A 20035-nucleotide genomic window follows, 5' to 3' on the forward strand; every position below is an offset into this window, starting at 1 on the left:
ATGGAAGGCATGTAGTTCCCACAGTGCATTAAATCAGAATTGCATTGATTGAACGTCTTCACTCAGCAGTAAATTTAAGTTACCATCATGGCCAGCACAAATACCCTTACAGGCTTTCAATTCCCACAAAACTTTGCCTTTTAAGGCAGACATGGGAGGTAACTTTGCCACATTCATTTGTACCAATTAGCTCTCCGGTACATCATTTCCACCACACAGACTCGGCATACCTGCTCACTTAGTTAAATCCCAGGAGTTACGTATGAATCCTTCCCAAGCTGACCTGATCCTTTAGGCAAAACTCAGTTCCTGACTTGCCCAAACCACAGTGCAATTTGAGAATGTGTCAGTATTCAATGGGCACACAGATGATGGCATTAAGAGCTGGGCACACCCCTGTTGCATTGAGGTGTACCCTTTATTTTCATAATATTGCAAATTTCTTCCTTTACTGTCTTGTTATTGACTCACACATCTAATCCCCATACTTCTTTACTGAGGAAAGCCACTCTCATGCTGGCTGTAGCTTCTGTGAGAGGCTGCCTGCTCACACCCCCTCTGTGACAGTACACTGTCACACTTCCAGGTGTCTGTTTTCAGTCTGAGAGTTCATTGACCACCAGCTGCCAGTGTGAAAACAAACACAAGCAAGTAATGGTGAAGTTGTCCCCTTTGGTGGAGCAACAGGTACTGCTCCTGTTTGTCTCAATGACCACAGCTTGTGCAGACAGGTGTGCCCTCTTGGATGACCTTGGCTCTTCCTGTCTTTCAGTCCCAGGTCTTTTTTCTTGGCTTACTTTAGACTCTCAATTCTACCTGCAGAGTCCAACATCTTTGCACTTGTATTTATCAACAACCTCCCTCAGGGTATTTTTTTTCCCCACAGATTTCACATGTAATCAAAATTCATGCCTCTGTTCCATTTTCTTTGCTTTTCTATTTTTTAAGTCTGAGATTCAGTTTCCCTTCCAAACTTGCAGTGATGGGTCATCAGCCTCCTATCACTCACATCCATTTTTAATTACAGTTTTAATTTCTCTTTGTGCTTTCTGGGAAAAAAAAAATTACCAGGGGAAAAAAATTATCTCATATTTCATTGGTTGTGTGGCATTAAGTATTGTCAAATTTTGGTAGGACAATTTCATAGCCTCCTTTTCCTGAATTAATTAAAAAACCAATAAACACACCAAAAAAACCATTCTATAGTCAAAAAAAAAAAAGGCAATTTCCTGTTTTTCTTAAGTCTCTCTGGTACCAGCTATGGTCAGGCAAAGTGAAGTGCTGCTTCAGTCTCCTCTAGTTGCTTTCCACAGTCTGTGTCAGCCCTTCTGGATTCTTTGTTGTTGTTCCGTTTTCCACCTGATTATTTTTGGATTTTCTTTATTTCTTTTTACCCCACGTATTCTGCACTGTTCAATAATCAACTGAGGCTCAGAGTATTTGAACACTCATGCAGGTCCAACCCTTCAGCTTAACAGGACACATGTTGCTTCCCTGTATTTTCAGGGCCTATAGCAGAAATTATTTAAAGTTCAAATTCCCCATTCTTCATTTATGGGGAATTGGGGGTATAAGCGACAAATAAATTATCCCCTCTCAACATGTAACACCTTTGTACCTACAGGGCTCTATGAACTGTGTCTCCATTGCTTACACATCTGCAAAGACAATCCACGTGCTTTATGGCAGCTGACAGTTTGATCACGGGCTCTGAGTATTTCAATATCCACAACGAGAAGCTGCTTTGACAGCTCTTGAATAAGGAAGGGATGTTTTCTCATAAACCAAGTTCAGACTTATTTAAAGAAGCCAGACGGGTCAAGGCAATCCCAAGTACAGGCTGGGCAGAGAATGGATTGAAAGCAGACCCCAGGAGAAGGCCTTGAAGGAGCTAGTGGATGAGAACCTCAACATGAGCTTGCCATGTGCACTCACAGCCCAGAGAGCCAAACGTGTCCTGGGCTGCACCCAGAGCCCCGTGGGCAGCAGGGGAGGGAGGGGATTCTGCCCCTCTGCTCCGCTCTGCTGAGACCCACCTGGAGCACTGCATCCAGCTCTGGGGTCCCAGCACAGGAGGGACAGGGACCTGCTGGAGCCAGTCCAGAGGGGAGGCTACCAAGATGATCAGAGGGATGGAGCATCTCTCCTATGAGGAAAGGATGAGAGAGCTGGGATTGTTCAGCCTGGAGAAGGGAAGGTTTTGGGGAGATCTCAGAGCAAATGTCAGTACTTAAAGAGGCCACAAGAGAACTTGAGAGGTACTTTTGGCAAGACATGTAATGACAGGACAAGGGGGAATGGCTTCAAACTGGAAGAGCGTAGGCTGAGATTAGATATTAGGAAGACATTCTTAACTGTGAGGGTGGTGAGGCACTGGAATAGGTTGCCCACAGAAGCTGTGGCTGTCCCATCCCTGGAAGTGCTCAAGGCCAGGCTGGATGGGGCTCTAAGCAACCTGGTCTGGTGGAAGATGTCCCTGCCCATGGCAGGGGAGCTAAACAGGATGATCTTTAAGGTCCCTTCCAACCCAAACCACTGCACAATTCAACTATTTGGCTTGAGAACACAACTGCAAAGCTCCTCCTGCATAAGGGGCAAGTTGCAGTGAACTACAACATGAGGAATTTGCAAAGGTTCACTGAGGGCTGTACTGCAAACTGGGGGTGGAGGGAGGCACTTCCCACCATCACAGTCTTGAGAGGCAAAATGAGAAAAGACATGGCACAACCTGGATGAATGCAGAGCAGATGCCGTGGATGGAAAACACATCTTGTTTCTTGGCCCTATTTCTCTGGACAAAGCTATATGATACATCAGATTCAATGATAAATACGGATTAGAATATACTTGGTGCCTCTGCTCCTATCACTTCATTCCCAGACTCTGTGAAATGATCCATGTTAAATACAATCATTTTTGGAAGGGTTATTTTAATCCAGATCATGGGGTGTAGTTCAGTACGGACTGAAAGTCCTGCCCAAGTAGTGGTCATATCAGATCTGAGTGGGCAGTGAATTGTGCTATAGTACAAGAAGCAAGCACCCAGAAATGAGGGGAATTAGTCAGCAGAACAAGATTTCTCCAGTCAGTTTTGCCATCAAATATCCTGTGGTATGTATACACACAAAAAAGTTGAAACAATTCCATGCAGATACAAATTCAGAAAGCATACCATGCCTCCACTCACCTTTTCACATCAGGTCAGTTTTTGCACATAAGTTTTAGTTTTTTAAAATTTGTGTTTAGATGATGTAGTGACCACAAACACCCACAGGTCTTAGAATTCTATTATTTTCAGGCTCAAGTACTAAATATCCAAGCAATAACTCAACATACAAGAAAACAGATCCTAAGCACTGAGCATCAGGACAGAAAAGGTTGAAAACTTCTTGCTTTCACTACCCATTGCTCTTGGTGGAGTAATGATGTTAAATGCCAGATACAAGTCCCTAAATTTTAAACATGTATCACTTTACACTGGATTTGGAGGCACAACTGAGAAGATACTATGGATTTAAAATACATCAGGTCCTCAACCTCCCTGTTTTATCCATGCCTTTGCTGCCACATGTCATGTGCTGGAGCTGGACAGTCACATTCACTCGCAGGTATTGCAAAAGAAGGACATCACAGTGCTGTGTTTGCCAAGGCTCTGGTAAGAGCAGCATAAAGGCCTGGCACACCTGGCACAAACTGACCTTGCCATGTGCCACACAAAGGCATGTTTACTTTGAACTACAGCTGTACTAACTATTTCAGTCAAATTTGTCAAATTTCGGTTCCAAACAGAACACATTTGCTTTTCTCTATCAAAAGCAGACACAAAAATTTCAGCCATTAGAAGGAACTAGCACTAATCATCATTTAGCACTGAAATACATTACTATTTGCATTTCTCCACCCCTCCTTACAGCCTCCGGTGTTTGAATACCTCAAGAGCAAAACAGGGAATACCATGTGTTGTACCACTACCCGCTTTGCAAACACAGAAAGTGAGATGCAGGGTGGACAATCAAAATGTGTGTCTTGAATCCCAGAACTACTCTTTTGCAGGACTAAAGTCAGATTTGGCAGAACTAAAACCCGGAATAAGTTTAAGGCACTGTAAGTGGTCGCTCTTTGCATCAGGGTTTACAAAACGAGTGTAGTCTCTGGTTTACACCTACTGACTCACTGCAAAGAGTTTGAAAGTATCCCTGAAACTTCCCTGCTTTTTTCATACCTGAAGAGGTATCCTGGATGAGGTGAGCCAGCCCTACAGATATTTTCTGGTGCTGTTCCAATCTATACATACAGAAGCCCGTGAAACTCCGCGTTTCCACCCCTACACTCAAATGTGCCAATGCAATTAGCTGTAATTGCCGGGAAACAGGCTCAGTCTGTTATCTGCCACGTCTTAGAGTAATGATCCAACATCCTCCATCTGTCTTCATTAAAACACTCTTTAAACTGACACCAGGATGGCAGTTAAAAAACTGCATTCAGCTCCTTTGGGTAAGTTAGCTGCAACGACGCTCAGGTTACGGATCAACAGCTGTGGCGGAGCGGGCTCCCAAAGAGGAACGCGGTCTGATCCCTCTGAAACAAACAATAGCAGCTTCCCCGGGCGGCTGCTGCTGCTCCGGCCGCTGCTGCTTGGAATCATGCACAGCTCAGCTCACTCCACCCAGACGTCTCTCAGCTCGCCCGTAGGAAAAGCTCAACCCCGAGCGCTTTGATTAAGCTTCGCAAAACTCTTGGGTCTGGGAAAAAAAAAAAAAAACCCACATGTTTTCGGCCCCCCCTAAAAGCGGCAGGGAAAAGGACAGCGGAAGGAAAGCATTAAATCTTACCCTTGAAGCCTTGTGAAAGTCACAGCAACAAAGTTGCTGCCCTCCATAGCACTCTGGTATACTCCTCTCTTCTCATTTACACGCAGCTTTTTCCCCTCCCAAGACCGACAGCTTCGCTCGCAGTCGCAGCGCCGGGTCATTCACCTAAGGGCGCAAACCTTATCTGCGCTGTGAGATGGGCATCGTGTGTCCTCTCCGACACCCTTAAAGTCCGCCGCTGACTCGCTCTGACATACAACGTCCCGGCAACTACACTTACTCCAAGTTCCTTACTTCTTACTTCAGTCACTGGGCTTGGCTCCTTGCCAAATTTTTTTTTCCCTCCTCCTTTCCTTTTTTTATATTCTGTTTCCTGTAGGGAGAGTGTAGTAGCTCCCTTTAAAAATAAAATGCTTCAGTGCTACAAACTGTGAAAGAGTAAAGCAGAAAAGCAGAACACCTAGGCTTGGGGAAACCCAGTTAACTCCAGAGGCAACAGCTGCTCGCTTTACCTACCTCCTGCCAACGCGGAAGCTTTCAAAAAGAAAGCAAGCGGGTAAAAGAGGCCAACATATCAATTTGCTTTCAAAAAGGATGAACTTGGGAAGGGATCCATTTCTTAGCAGCAGCCCTTCTCTCTGTGTCTGTAACGCTGGAGTCGGTTAGGACTCCTTAAACCCAGAGACACAGTCCTACAAGCTGATCCCAAGGCTCCACCTCACCCACTTTCCAAAGCTGTGAGTAGCAAAAACTCTGCAGAGAAAAGTCTCATAGAGCACAATTGCATAACTCAACCACAGAGCTTCCTGCGGCCAGCCAGAGGATTGCTTTGGCGCCAAATTGCTTGCTCATCCCGAGAACACGACCTTCTCTTGCCCTCCAGGACACCTGCCTGACCTCACTGTGGTCATGGGGTCCCTCCTCACCAGAGCCCCCCAGCACTCTTGTGAGCCTTCCAACCATCCCACCTGTTTTCCCACCTTCAACGAACAAAAATTCACTTTTTTGCCTAAGTTGTGGGACCCTTTACAATACAGTGTCCTCCTATATGCCAGTCCCCTGGCATTTTACCTACCAGATGCTCTAGTCTCCAGACCAAAACTGGGGCAACTACAACTTTAATCCACTTCTAGCTTCCCTATACCTGTGAATTGCAATTATTTTTAAACCACCATATTCTTTACATAGCCATGTTCACAGTAATGCCCACCAGGAACATCTCCATTTATTGTGACAACGCAAGAAACTAACAGTTCTATGCGTATTTGTGTCTGTTTTTCTCCTTCAACTTCTGAGTTTTTCTACTGGGAAATTCATCAATGCTGTTAAAATTAATTTCAAACCCACCCACTTGAATGCATTAATCAGCTGATTAATTATAGTAACACAAGAGTCAAGGCTTTGCCAAAGAGTATTTTCTAGAAAGTGAAATCTTCTGTAGTCAAGAGGAAAGGTATGGAGGACTCTGGAAGCTGCACTGGCAGTACTCCAGTGCTGGTCATGAAGGTTGAGGAACAGAGGGACAATGAAGAGGACGCTCTAGCACCATAAGCAATTTCTGAAAGAAGAAAAAGAGTCTGTGCCCTTTGCTATGACTTCAGGGATATTCCAAGCTACACTGATGTGAGACAACACTCACTGAATTGGCTTCCTAATTCTAACACATGTACAAACAGCCAGCATGGGACATGGCACATAGGACCGATCTCCTCAAGATCCAGGTAATTTTCAGATGAGTATGACCTTGACAGCATCTAACTGGAGAAGAAATTCCCCCTGCAGTAGCCATTTCTCAAGTTCTCACCAACCACACCTTGTTTTAACAGCAACAGCCCAAGTATCACATTTTTTTCCTGCAAGCAAAAGTACAAGGATCTGGATTAATTTTGGTCCTTCTACATATTTGGAGAACCCCTTGGTTTTGCCTCATTCTGGAGTCTTCCTCCTTCTTATAACTTTCATCTGCTTTTCTTCATGACATTTTAATATGTTGGTTGATGACGAGTCATTCTACACTACTCCTACTTTCTTTGCTGCTGTCTTTATACTTGCTTGTTACCACTTTGACCTCGGCGACAGTAATTTCTTCTTTCCTAGAGTTAGATTTGTCTCCTTCCTCTGACACACAAGTGGAACCAATCATAAAGTCACCCAGCCCTGGATCTTGTTTAGACTTTAAAATAGCTAAGAGTTTAGTAGGCTGTTTTGTTAATGATTTTTATTGGCACTGAAATCCACCTCACATACATTGGCCATGACTTTTCCCCTCAGCTATGCTTTCCTTGTGGACTCCAGTGAACCTGCTTACATAGGGAAGCTCAACACACATGGAAGTACTCAGAAGAGCAGGAGTGACTCAGGGTTATGAACTTGCCTTACACTTCATTCCCTGGACAGCATCTTCCAGATCACCACACAATTTGCATCCTCCTTTGCAGATTTCCAAACACGCGAGGGAGCACTGCTGCCTGCAGCGGCATTTATGGAAATTTCAGTTCCCGTTTAAAGGGTGTACACGTATGCTGGGTGTCTGAGTGTCCCCTGCAGCCAACACAGTTTGGGCAGAGATTCAGCTGGACAGCTGCAGCAGGGCAGCTGTGACTTGCCATGATTCGTACTGGTGGGAAGAGGTTAAATCTGTAGCTTTTCCAGTAAACTGTCTTTTTGGCCAGGCAGCCTCCTCCATACTGTGCTCCTTCACCTTTGGATCCTCCACCTTCCCAATGCCCACTAATCACAGAGGGCTAGCTGGAGTGGGATAGATTTAAATTCATGCCATTAGGACCTTATCCAAAGACTTTATTTGGGCAAATGACCGCCAGTCCTTCAGCCTCTGCAACATTTCAGCTGTGATCAAGATGCAAAACTGAAGCCTCACTAGCAGTGTTTTAAAGGGTGCTCTCAGCCCACTCTCCAGATTAGATGTGGTCTTTCTCCAAACAGCAAAGCTGACAGAGCAGAGGATCACCTCAGGAGCACCCAGAACTCTAACGTGTCTGTGCCTGGTGACTTAGTAAGGCTTTGAATGCGTCAATATGCCCTTGAGTAACTGGGACAAACTAGAGGATAGGGGAGAAACAGGAGAGAAGGACATGTTGGAGCATCCCACAATGTAGGCTTGAACCAAATGTCAGTCCTTGAGAGAATCTTTCACTATGATACGCAATTTTTAAAATTACTGTCATCTTGATGCTTTCCCGATGATCTAGGATTGTTCAAAAGGAGCACTGATGGTCTTTGCTTTCCCTTACTCTCTTCTAACTGCAGTCTGCCACTCCTGAGCTGCCAGGTTTGAAGCTTGACCTGCTCTACCATGGCTAGTACCACTCTCTGCAGAGAAGCACCTGTGACTGATGAGCCAAGCTGGGTTCCCCATACCCAGAGCCAGAGCAATCTCCAGGGTTCATTTCCACCCAACGAGTCTCATCTCCATCTCCCAGAACAGCACAAGTGCATTGCTCAGCTCCTAACCATGCTAGTCACTGTTCCAGAGAAGCCTTTCTACATGGCACTGGAGGGCTTCCTCACAAACCCCCTAAGGGCCAGCCTTAGATGACTGAATCTCCTCCCACAGCCTATGCTTTCCTTGTCCTAACTTTCCCCACTAGTCCTGCCCAGTGAGGAGCTCCTTGTGTAGGGGAGGGATAAGTAGCCTACTTCACTCTGGGGACCCCTGGAATATCTGTTGAGCACCTGCAATGGGTCCAAGGGGTCAGATGGTCCCCTTGTCCCAACTGGCTTTCCTATGAGAGACTTTCTGCATCCTCTTGGTGTCAAAAGTCAGATTATGATGCATGAGAAATACAGGACTGAAAGGAACAAATCAGGACATTATTGTCCACACCTCGGATATGAGACCTGTTTAAAAAATAAGAGTCTAAAAAAAACATCCAAGTTGTAAATTGCTGTAGTCCAGGAAACACCAGCACAATCATAAAGTGAATAATGAAAGACCAAGGGTCCCAAAACACACTGTATCACATGTGAAGTGCACTGGCAGTGTCCTTGATCCCTGTGGAGGACGTGGCAGACGAAACTGTCCGACTGGTAGAATGCATACCACAGCTCTGCAGAGGAAGGGAAAATGAAATCCTACATGTTCCTGTTATCATGGCCTGCCTGTGGGTGGAAAATAAAATGGGCAGAGGAGGGTCATGTCATGAAGTGACCAATTGTTCTAGGGCTGTCCTTGCCTTTTGGGAGCTACTCTGCTCAACTCATTTGAGCGGTCCTCCAAGGAATTCCAGATTAACTCAGTTTGAAGGGATGCTCTGGACTCCTACCTGTATGCATCCATCTCTGTGGGTATAAGCTCTAGTACTGCAGGTTCATACAGAAGTATTCCCATACTTCACCAGTTACTCCAGAAACTGTGAGCTGTCCCAGTACACACTACATGGAAATGGTCAGAAAATAGCTTTTGTGAGTGTGTGCAGAATAACCTGAGTCATACTGATCAGGATATGGTGGAGTGCCACTTACCTTCATCAGGGAAGGAAGGGTGTGTGGCTAGAGACGCCTTTTCTCCACCAACGGCCCCTGCCCAGTATTCCAAACCCTTAACAAACAATGGCCAGCTAAGGAAAATCACAAGAAATCAAAAAAGGCCCAGACTCATGTCTTTAAAAAGAAAACAACAACCTGCTCCGGCAACTATTGATCTCATCTTCCAGGCACCAACCTACAAATGTGATATCACCTGATGTTGTAAAACAGAAATTGAAATAATGCTTCTCAGGTGTCGCCTTTGCAGCCCATGAGACATGGAGCAGGGCCGAAAACATTTTGGTGAAAGAGCTTTCATTTGGGTTCAGATGCTCAGATTACACTGAAGGGCAGATAAAAATGCAGAAAAAAAATCAATTCTGCAGGGAACAAGGCCCAAGGCTAACTCACGTCTGAGTCCAGTTCCCACAAGACTTGGGATCTTGTGTTTACAAACTCCCTTCCGGCCAAAAATTTCACTGCTCCAGTAGGGAAGAGGCTGTTGCAAGGGGAGAAATCTCCTGAGTACCTGAAATATTCTCTGTGATCCTAAGAGAAATGGAGTGATTTGATGGACACAGATATTGGTGGGAGCTGATGGAGATCCTCATGTCTCAGTATTATGTTCCCGGAATAAAAATCTGTGTCTCTTCCTTTGCCCATGACACTGCATGTGCCCGACTGCACCGGCAAAGCATGGGGATTAATCAGCTGCTGCAGCAAACCACGGAGGTGTCCACACTGTGCTTAACACATATTTCCTAATCATCACCAGTGAAAAAGAGGAGAATCCCAGGGGGATGCTTGGGAGGGCTCGTTAAAAGCTAATCACACCAATGTGAATAGAAAAAATCAGTAGGTGAGGGCAAAGCTGCAGCCCATCTGGTTAGAGCCTCTGAGAAGAGTGCCCTTTGTAACAGGGATGTTGCACAAGGCCCATGGCTGCTGTTGGCAAGGCAGAAGCTACCACAAACACATAAGCCATGCCTGGTGACACTTCAGATGCTGTCACATGCCCACTCCTCAGATACACATCAGAACACCCAGCTCAAACCACTGAGGAATTAGGATACCCCTCAGTGGGACCCCATGGCTGAACACACACAGGAAATCCAATGCATGCCAAGCTGCCACATTTTAGAGTCTTCCCACAATCTTCCACGCTTTTCTGTGCTACGTATGTGTGGAAGGGATGGGAAGTATCTGGTTCTGCATGGCGTAGCTCGCTTCTGCATTCCCTACAGCATCAGCCAAGAGATCTGGGATTTATTTTTTGAAGTCCTCTGTGGTTTTCATTACATATTGCTCTGACAGTCAATTATCCATCCCATGAAAGACTTCATGGTGTTCTGAGAGAATTTCTGTAAATAGCATGTCACATCAATTATGCTCATAAGCATTTTAACCATAATTCCAAATTAAACACATTGTATGCACTTATATTTCTACTGTCTCTTTTCCAGGGTACAATCATATTTATCCTGCCAGGAAAAATATGGAGGCAACTTGCTGCCTTCCACAAAATTACTCCTAGTATCAACAATCTTTTTTATATTTTTAATATTATTTACTGAATTCGGTGCTCAAGGCCTGGCTAGATTAACCTGACAAAAGGTGTTCTGTCCACGGCAGGGGGTTGGAGCTAAGATGATTTTTAAGGTCCCTTCAACCCTAATCATTCTATGATTCTATAATTAGGTCCTTTTTTATATTATTATAATTTTGATGGCTAGATCGTGATAAGCTGGCCCACTTTAGAGGTCAGAGGGCCTTGGGGGTGAGCAACTGATGTTCACTGCAGGGATGTGCAGCAGGACCAGCACATTCCATCGAGCCATGATCCCAAAAGGGGATGTGAGCACACAGGAGTATAATACTGTAGTGCTACAATAATTTGTAGTGGTGATGACTGGGACCGAGTGACTTCTTGACCTGTCAGAACTCAAGTTCTGTGAACTCTGAGAGGAACAAGGAAGCCCCTGCCTGGTGGCAAAGGCGCATGGTCAGGAAAAAAAAGTAGCCATCATAAAAAACAAGGCCCAGAGAGCCTAAAGTATTGACAATAGAGAACTCGGCTCCCCTCTGGAACATTAAACTTTGGGTAATTAACCAAAGATCTGAAATGCCTGCACTAATACAATATGACATAAATAAGCACAAAACAATTTATTTCCCTGGATATTTCTCTAACATAACTGCATGACATTTTAAGCAACAATTTGCACTTCAACTACAGCACCACCTTGGCAGTAAATAAGCCATATATATCCACAGATCTGCCAGCACGGCCACAGCACATGCCAGGTCCCAGCACTGCCAGCCTTTGCTTTATTCAGTGCAAGTTTAATTTATGTTATATTGTTCCTCCATCTGTTCTCCAGGTATTTAACAGAAGTGTATGTTCCTTTGCACTTGCTCAGCTGAGAGCAAAGACCTGTACTATTCCCATCTCCATGCACACCGACAGTCAGCGTTTAGGCAGTGAATTCCTGTTAACTGAGACAGAAGTTGTGCATATGAATCCCTCTGCAGCCTTATGAAAGAGAGAAACAACCTGATGGGTGCCTGGGGCCTTCAGGATGTGATGGCAGAATTGGGAGGGCGTGCTCTTCGCTCTTCTCCCAGCAATTCAGGAGAACCTGAAGAAGACAGCATCAGCTAAGCCAGTGAGAAATGTGCAGCATACACAGCCATAAGGATGCTGGGAGTGTAGCTCACTTGAGATTAATCCCTGCCATTTCTGCTGTTGGGGTATGAGGCAGTATCACAGAAGATCCCTTTAAGATCAAGGAGATATATGAAAAAGGAGGCAGGTATTTAAATTAAACACCCTATTCCCAGTGTTACAATCTGTCATACCACTTCCGGGTTTCATGTGCTGCTTAAGAGTTAAATAAGTTGTGGGCCCCATAAGAAGAGACAGCATTTACTGTTTCTGATAAAGTGATCAAGGTTTTGTTGGTGTATCTCCAGAAGGCAGTGACACACAGCCTCAAGCTGGTAATATGCTAATGAAGATACACAACAAAAAACCCCGTAATCAAAGACTCTGGGACTAAAGGGGAAGAAGTACGGTTTCAGCAGTACTGTGCAGCACCAAATGCCTAGTCAAAAGAAATAAAGAAAGCAGTTTTCTTAATAAGGAAGTAAAAAAAACCCACAAAACCCATGGCCCTTTCTCTTGCTGTGGCACTGAAGCATAAAAGCTCAAGCATTTCTGGTGCCTCCTCCCCACAAAGAGATAGATAATCTTTAGATAATCACAGGATATCCCAGCTAAAATAATAGAAAGAGAGGTGGAAACTGCATGAGAATTAGTGCACACAATGAGAAACTGTGCTCTTAAGCAAAATCTTCAGGGTGTGTTTTGTTATTTTAGGTTCTTTTTGTACTGTGTTCCATTATTTCCAAATAGGCATTCTTAACTTTCTTAGCAGCCTTTTAACACGTAAAGGGAACCTATAAGAAGACTGGAGAGGGACTTTTGATGAAATTATGCAGTGATAGGACAAGTGGGAATGGCTTTAAGTTGAAAGAGAGTAGGTTTAGAATAGATATTAGGAAAAATTATTACTGAGACGGTGGTAAGACACTGGAACAGGTTGCCCAGAGAAGCTGTGAATGTCCCATCCCTGCAAGCACTCAAGGCCAGGCTGGATGGGGCTTTGAACAACCTGGTCTGGTGGAAGGTGTGCCTGCCCATGGTAGGAGGCCTGGAAATAAAAGATTTTACAGTCCCCTCCAGCCTAAATCATTCTGTGATTCTATGATTATAACCTTGAATCTGGGCAACGACAACATGTTCCTCATTCCAGATGTGTCACATCTTAAAAGCAAAGCTCTGCAATACTCTGCCTGTGGCCCAGCTCCACATTGGACTGCTGGTATCCCCCGTGCCCAGCTGCCCAAGTAACTGCTTAGGCTGGTTTGACAGCAAATATCCACAAGGATTCAGTTAAGCAGAAATGTCTTCTAAGGACTGCTAGTATCTGGCCAAGTTCCTTGGGTGAAGCCGAGTACTAGAAAACACATGTAATCCCTAAAGACTTTGTAAAGATGGTGCAATCAGAACAGAATAAATGCTTTGTGTCAGTAAAGGAAAGTCATAATTTCTCTTAGAAAAGCAAGATTGGATTAGCTCTGGGGATGAGAGTGGTACAGAGACATAAACAGGTCAGACAGAGGCCTGAGTGTTTCTCTGGATGCCATCTGCTTAACAGGTGGTGTCTGCCCAGGCAAGGACTTGAACTTTTTCCTACAATCAGGTTGCTGTTTTGGCCATAGGAGAAAAAAAACAGCATTAAGCACAAAGGGGATAGTCAAAGGCAGTGTCCCAAGTGAGTTTGCAGAGCATATTTGGGAAGAGCATATTTACACTAGTCCAGCAAAAAAGTGCTGAGAAAAAATGGTGTTGGTAAAGCAAATAAAGAAAAGCACTTTGCCTGGCCGATCGACCTGCAGCACAACTTTGCAGCAAGGGTTGAACAGAAATTAAACTTGTGACAATCCACAGAATGACAATCTCTGGCAAGCACACAAAGTCAAAAGTAGTGTCTGGTGTCCAGCTGGAGCTGGGAAAATTCTCTAGCATGTAGTGAAGTTGTGCTTCAAGCTACACCTTGAGACTCCCAAAAATGCCTAGGACATGAGGCAACCGTGCCAGTGAGGCATGAAATTTAAATAGACCAAAGTGTATATAGCTTCATTAATCAATATCTGATGTAGTGGAAAGTTTTTGGATGAATGATTTCTTGGAAACTTGTTTCAGTCTGCAGCTGGTCTTGCAAGTGTTCTACAATTTTGTTCAGGTTTTTTGATTTGTGTTTCAAGTCTTTTGCCTGTTAACAAAACAAGAAGAGGCCTCCATGGAGGCTCTTACATCACTTGAAGGAGAAGAGTCAAAGAAAGAAGGAATGCACATATGGAGCCGTGAAGGTCAGGCAGCACAGGCAAAGGATTCACTTTAGGAGCATACCAGGATGAACAGAAACAGCCCTAGAATTAGACATAAAATTCAAGATAAACCCATTGTTTCATGGATATAGTAGAAAGGAAAGCACTGGAAACCAGTGAACTTAATGTGAGATGCCTGCGTTTGCAGGCAGTGGAGTGGAGCCTGGAGGCTCCTGAAACTGACACAGGCAGTGAGGCATCAATTGATCTTGCAGCAGACAGAGCTGGAGAGGAATTGGAGTAGTCAGGGTTTGCAGTCCCACGAATAAACATAAATCAGCATCAGTTTCAGTTTATGCTCACATAACAGTTCCTACAAACTACAGCAGCTCAGAAGAGATGCACTTCGGTTTGGATGGCTTTGCTGTGGGGGAACAGCCTTAAGGATAAAGCCATCCCAACCAGTGCAGAGACAGAGCCCTCAAGAAAAAAACACTCCGAGGACATGGCTCCAAGGGTGGAGGGGTCTAGAAGACAAGGGAGAGCAATCCTAACTGGCATGCAAGACATCACTCTCTTGTGAACATGCATAATTTAAGCAAACCCATTGCTCTGACCCATTGTTCCCCTCACACCTGTACCAGTATCTTTTGTACTCTTGTAAAGCCAAGTCTGTACATTTAAGATGGAGAAGTAAACAAAGTCCTGTTCGTCCACGAAGTGAAATGGAAGGTGGGGAATGACTGGTAACATTTCACAACACAAGAGTATAAATTGCACACAGCAGCTCTTACTGAGGGGCAGTGGAAAGCAAGTGGAGGTCTTAATGTTGAACTAGTGGGTAGTCCAGATTCCCACTTAAATAGCAACTTGCAGTAGCTGCATATCCCACTAAACTCAGACCCGCAAGAACAACGGAGCAGGAAGGAAGTAAAAGATGAAAGAGTAACACTGAACCACCTATGGAGGCAGGCAGGGAGCTGCACAGGCCCCTGGAGTGACTCAGGGGAAGGGAAAAGGAGTCTTGTTTATGGATCACAGCCCTGTCTACAGCCCCTTCACTGCTCCTGCTTGGAGTATGGTACTGGAAGCATTGGCAAAATCAGAACATTCCACCTTTAAATTGTGAAAAATCACCTTTAAATATTTAAATATAGATATAGATAAGACATAAATCTACAGACAGTAGAGCAGAACTCACCTCTGACTTCTGCTGTGTGAGTCTCAGGTACTGGGGTGGGTTTTCCTCCTTACCTCTACACCACTTTGCACCAAGCAAGAGCCTAATCCTGCTCCTGCTGCAGCCAGTGCTGAGCACATGCAAACACTTATGGGTCCCAGACTGGACCCATGAGTGTAAGGGGCTGGACTACTACGCTGAGTAAACACAGCCAATCTAAGTGTGTGGAAGGTGAGTCCCCAGTGAGCACTGTGTCCCTCTAATGCAGACAGCCGACTGCCTGGTCATAACCCAGGGATCTGTCTTCTCTGATAGAGATGAACTATTCCCAGTGAAACTGCGAGCATGTTTCCTGGCTGATTTGAAGAGAGCTATACTGTCACCAAACACCATGATTTACTGTGATACCAGCAAATTAGCCTACATCTTATTTTCCTTCTTCCAGTGATTTTTGTTTTGCTTAAGCCTGGAATAGTGACTTTTGGTAATGCAAAACTGTGGGTAGGTCATGAATAAACTAACACCTAGAACCAAAGCTGAAGTGCAGTAAGTCACTCATTTGACTAAACAGAGATCCACAGGGAGCTTCTATCACTAAGAAAAATAAGCCATCCACTGAAAAGGAAGTAAACAGTTCAGTACTATGAATTGCAGTGTTACCTTCCTCTGATGCTTTTAAACCACGTTAATGCTGAGAAATAAAGAGAGTGCCTCTTATCACCAGTAATATGGCCTTAACCTTTGTTTTCAATACTGTTCAAATTTGAAGTAATTTAACATCTGCAGAGTTAGGTATCGCTGCAAGTTTGCTTTAGCTACAACAAAAAGTTTCCTTCTCCCTCAGCCTCATTTAGCAAAATCTCCTGGCTTTCATGGGACTTCTTTTGCCTGTGTCAGGATACCTGAAAAATCATGGGCAGAGAGAGAAGAGCAACGCTTTGTGGTGAAAATCCTCCTTCAACACATGCTAAAGTGTCTTACTCCTGGGATGAGAATCAACATAGTGCCAAATGTGAGGAAACAAGGGAGGACTTAGATGAGCATGGATTTTGGGGGGAAGGGGTGATTTTTCTCACAGTACAGAAGATATTTTGGATGCGTTTCCTCTAGGAAACACTTCGCAAAGTCTTTGGACATCCACAAATTGACATCACCCCTTTGCAGTGTGTCATATACTGGCTTAATGAAACAAAAATAACTATGCTAAGAAAAGACTGTCCAGGAGAAACCCAACGCTGTGATTTCTATATAAGGGTCTTAAACAAGTCGTGCAAATGCTTCATCCCAGTCTCATGCCCGCCAGTTTTAAAGGCAGTGACACCATTTATCACCTAGCACACGACAGGCCAGAAAACAACTTGCTAATTGTCCCATCTACCAGTTTGAGCAACAGCAGGTCTCCTCTAGAGAAAGTCAGTTCCAATACAAACCCCTTCATGATGGAGGCTTGTTTCACGTCTTTATTGTTAAATTAAAATTCAATTGCTAGTAATCATGGTAGGGAGAACTCAGAGCACTTTCCACGGAGAAGGAGAAGCCCAGCTCTCCCTTCAGAAATTAATACAGCGAGAGAAGAGGTGCCTGGATCCAAAGCCAGTAATATGAACATGTGCTTTCCCACCGACTTTGGAGAGCTTTGCCAAAGCCACACTTGCTCTACCTTTGAGTGTTGCTGACACACTGGGGCTGGCACTACAAACAGAAAACTTTGACGCCAGGGTCATTATAGAGAGCTAACATTTACAGATGCAGTAATACTCCAGCATGCAAAAGGGGGGAAAAAAAAAAATGCACAGGAAAAAAATAGCTGAAATCTGGGCTTCCATGCCAGTTTTTACACTTTTCTCTTAGAAAAAGAAATAAAGAAATTGTCCTACCTGGCTGTTCTGTGTCTTCTGTTCCACCTGGAGCTGTTTGTCACGACGAACAGAAGGGATTGTTTTCACCACCACGCAAGGAGCCGCAGCTTCTTTTAAGCTCCCTGGACGGTTCCCCCACAGAGCACTCCAGGCTTCTCCCCGGCTGGGAGGTGGGGCTGGCGAGGGAACACCACGCTTTCCAGGATTTGAAACAGGGGCACGCTGAACGCGATCCAGGAGTTACAGGATGTCTCGGTGTGTTCCGTGTCCTCGATAAGGACGGCGAGGGGAAAGGCAAAGTTCCCGAGGCTGTGGGTGGAACGTGGCACCGCGTAGCGCTGAGTAAATAAAGACCAAGTGATCGTTGGACTCGGGTGTGATCACCAGGTATTGCAAAGGTTTCTATACCATAGGCAGGACTTTGCATTTCGTCTTAGAGAAATGCAGCCTAAAAACCCCGTGGTGCACCCTGCTTGCAGCTAAAGCAGCAGCGAGACCTTGAGCTCGGCTTTTGGCAGTCAGCAGGTTTGTCTCCTTGGACAGCACTCAGATAGGGAATTTCAATAATAAAATACGTTCTTTCTTACAGGTCAGACATTTCACTGCCTCCCATAAGGACCTATAAAATGCAGGCAACTTCTGTGGGATAGTTGCTTGTTTGGGGAGTTTATGGCGCCAAGTACAACAGGATCCTGATTCATGTTTCTGGATTCCATGGTTATGAGAAAAAAACCACGTAGGTTCAGCTTTTCACACAGTTTTTTGTTTCAATGCCCTCTTCAGACTAAATAAATCGTTTACAATCATAAATATGAGATAGAGAAGACACAGGACTAATCTGAAAAAGCCACCTAAGTACAACGGTGATAGGGTGCAATATGAAAACTTTCGATAAAATTAAATTGTCTAAGTAATGCCATTTATCTGCAACACCAGTACTGCATACTTTCCTACAGTTTGATAATGCAAACTTCCAGTGCTAATTCACAAGCTTTGATTTGCTCCTTTAAGGTCCTTTTGGCACTTACTTTAGGTTTAATGACACCTTCTGCCTGAACAATTCCAAATTAGTGTCAGGTTTAAATAGATAAATATTTTTTTCAAAGAAACTTTTTTTTTTTTTTAACATTCTTTGCAATATGTTAAATTATTGAAGCAGAAGCCTTTCTAAAAGGTAATTCACACCTCCTTAACCACCTTATCTGTTTGGGGGTTTTTTGTTCTGTCTGTTCTTGGTTAATGAAAAGAAATTCATCAGTACCACTGTTCCCTGCAGCCTTTTTCAAACGAAATCTATTCTTTGGCTTTCAGTGCAGCAGATGGGACTGCAAACATAGCAGTGAAAGCTTACGATTTTATTTAAAGATCTCCCAGTAGATAATGGGCCGTGGTTATGACTAATAGGGTCATGTGGACACGACCTAAAGAAGGAAGGATAACAGCCCGAGCAACACTGAAATGAGACTCAAATCCCCTCTCACATCTGTGACAGATCCTGGATGAGTCAATAAATGCTGCTGTGCTTCTCTTTCCTTATTCATAAAAGGGAATAATAATTCTTCACATCATCAAGAGACCAAGTAGGAGACATTGGCAACTACAAGGTGTTTAGAGACACACCGGTGACGCCTCAGAACATGAGAATTTCTAAGTCTCTTTCATGTAACAAAGGCAGAGGCTGTCCCAAAGTCCTGTTAAACACACTTTTATTCCCCACCCCCCCACTCCAAAATGGGAATAATCACATTTCTGTGGGGCACAAATAAATAAGATCCTTTTCTATTTACTTTCCAGTTCTTGTGTTGGTTCATGATACTTTTATTGAAACAGAAGGTCTTAAGGGAAAAAGGTGTCACATAGTGCAGCAGAAATATGACAGCCTCCCCTGTTAGCGTTTTGCCTCCGAGTACTACAGCTATGAGTCAGCGAGCTGATAGGAAGACTTTTACATAGCACTCAGAATTAGTCTTGGAGGATACACGAAATTACAATTCTGTCCTGTCTTTGCTGTGTTGGTCACTAAAGTAAAAATAACTTCAAATTAACAATGGTTGACAGTTTGGAGCTGAGAGTACAACTTTAGATTAAAGTTTGTGTAGCATGAGAACTCCCTTCGTTTGGAGTTAAAAAACTACTGTTTAAGAATGACGCAATTTTTAAGAGAAAAAGAAAGACGTGCTGCTGCCTGATAAAAAGCCATGTTGCAAGAACTGCTTACAATATCTGCTCTTCCCTTAATGACGCTCAGCACTTTTCCAGAAGATTTCTTCCAGAGGAGTTCTTTCAAAAGTTGTTGTCCCCTTTGCAAAATACAATGTTTTGGGGAGCATTTCCCCTTTCTCCCATCTTGTGGACTGTGGGTCGCACCAATAACCTCTTTTTCTCGTGCTGTGTGAATTCAGTGTGTGTTTGTTCAGAGCTACTGAGGGAGTTTCTTCACCCTCAGTTTCTGCCTTAAAAATATCCTGCTGTGCTGTGGCTTCCTCACGTAGCTGTCATGTGCTGGGAAAGAGGAACGGCAACGGACAGACCTCTCTTGATTTCTTATGGACATTGATCCTGCCAGCGATAAGCACACCAGACATCCTCGAATACGAAAATTTAGAATGACACTGTGACAGTGAGTTACATCTTAGTTAGCCAGGAGTTTTGTGGCTCTAAAAATTTTGTAGTGAACTATGTTTAATTAGTTAAGGAATGTTTGACTGTGATTTTAACTGCTTTTGTTTTAAATCTGTGTTGGCTGAGTGTCAGTAGAAAATCCTGAGAAATTACCTCACTTCACCTGCAGAAAGGAACTCCATGGA

The 20035-nt window shown here is 44.1% G+C and overlaps 1 protein-coding gene across 5 annotated transcripts in view; it reads right to left on the minus strand.

Annotated features, from left to right (window-relative positions):
• LOC116438255 (phospholipid-transporting ATPase ID-like) overlaps positions 1–17506 on the minus strand; it is an 82163-nt gene extending 64657 nt beyond the window's left edge. Inside the window, exons 1-2 of one of the 5 annotated variants that reach the window (XM_032097076.1) lie at positions 4833–5270; positions 4223–4742 (exon numbers count right to left, since the gene is read on the minus strand). The gene's annotated coding sequence lies outside the window, so the exon portion shown is untranslated. Of the gene's footprint in view, positions 1–4222; positions 4743–4832; positions 5271–5327; positions 5532–15390; positions 15410–17246 lie in introns of those variants that run through there. The other 4 variants (XM_032097077.1, XM_032097081.1, XM_032097078.1 and 1 more) reach the window with 4 other exon arrangements.
• Positions 17507–20035: the final 2529 nt, after the last annotated feature.

This window comes from Corvus moneduloides, chromosome Z (genome assembly GCF_009650955.1).
Source record: "Corvus moneduloides isolate bCorMon1 chromosome Z, bCorMon1.pri, whole genome shotgun sequence".
In the NCBI taxonomy this organism is placed as follows: Eukaryota; Metazoa; Chordata; class Aves; order Passeriformes; family Corvidae; genus Corvus; species Corvus moneduloides.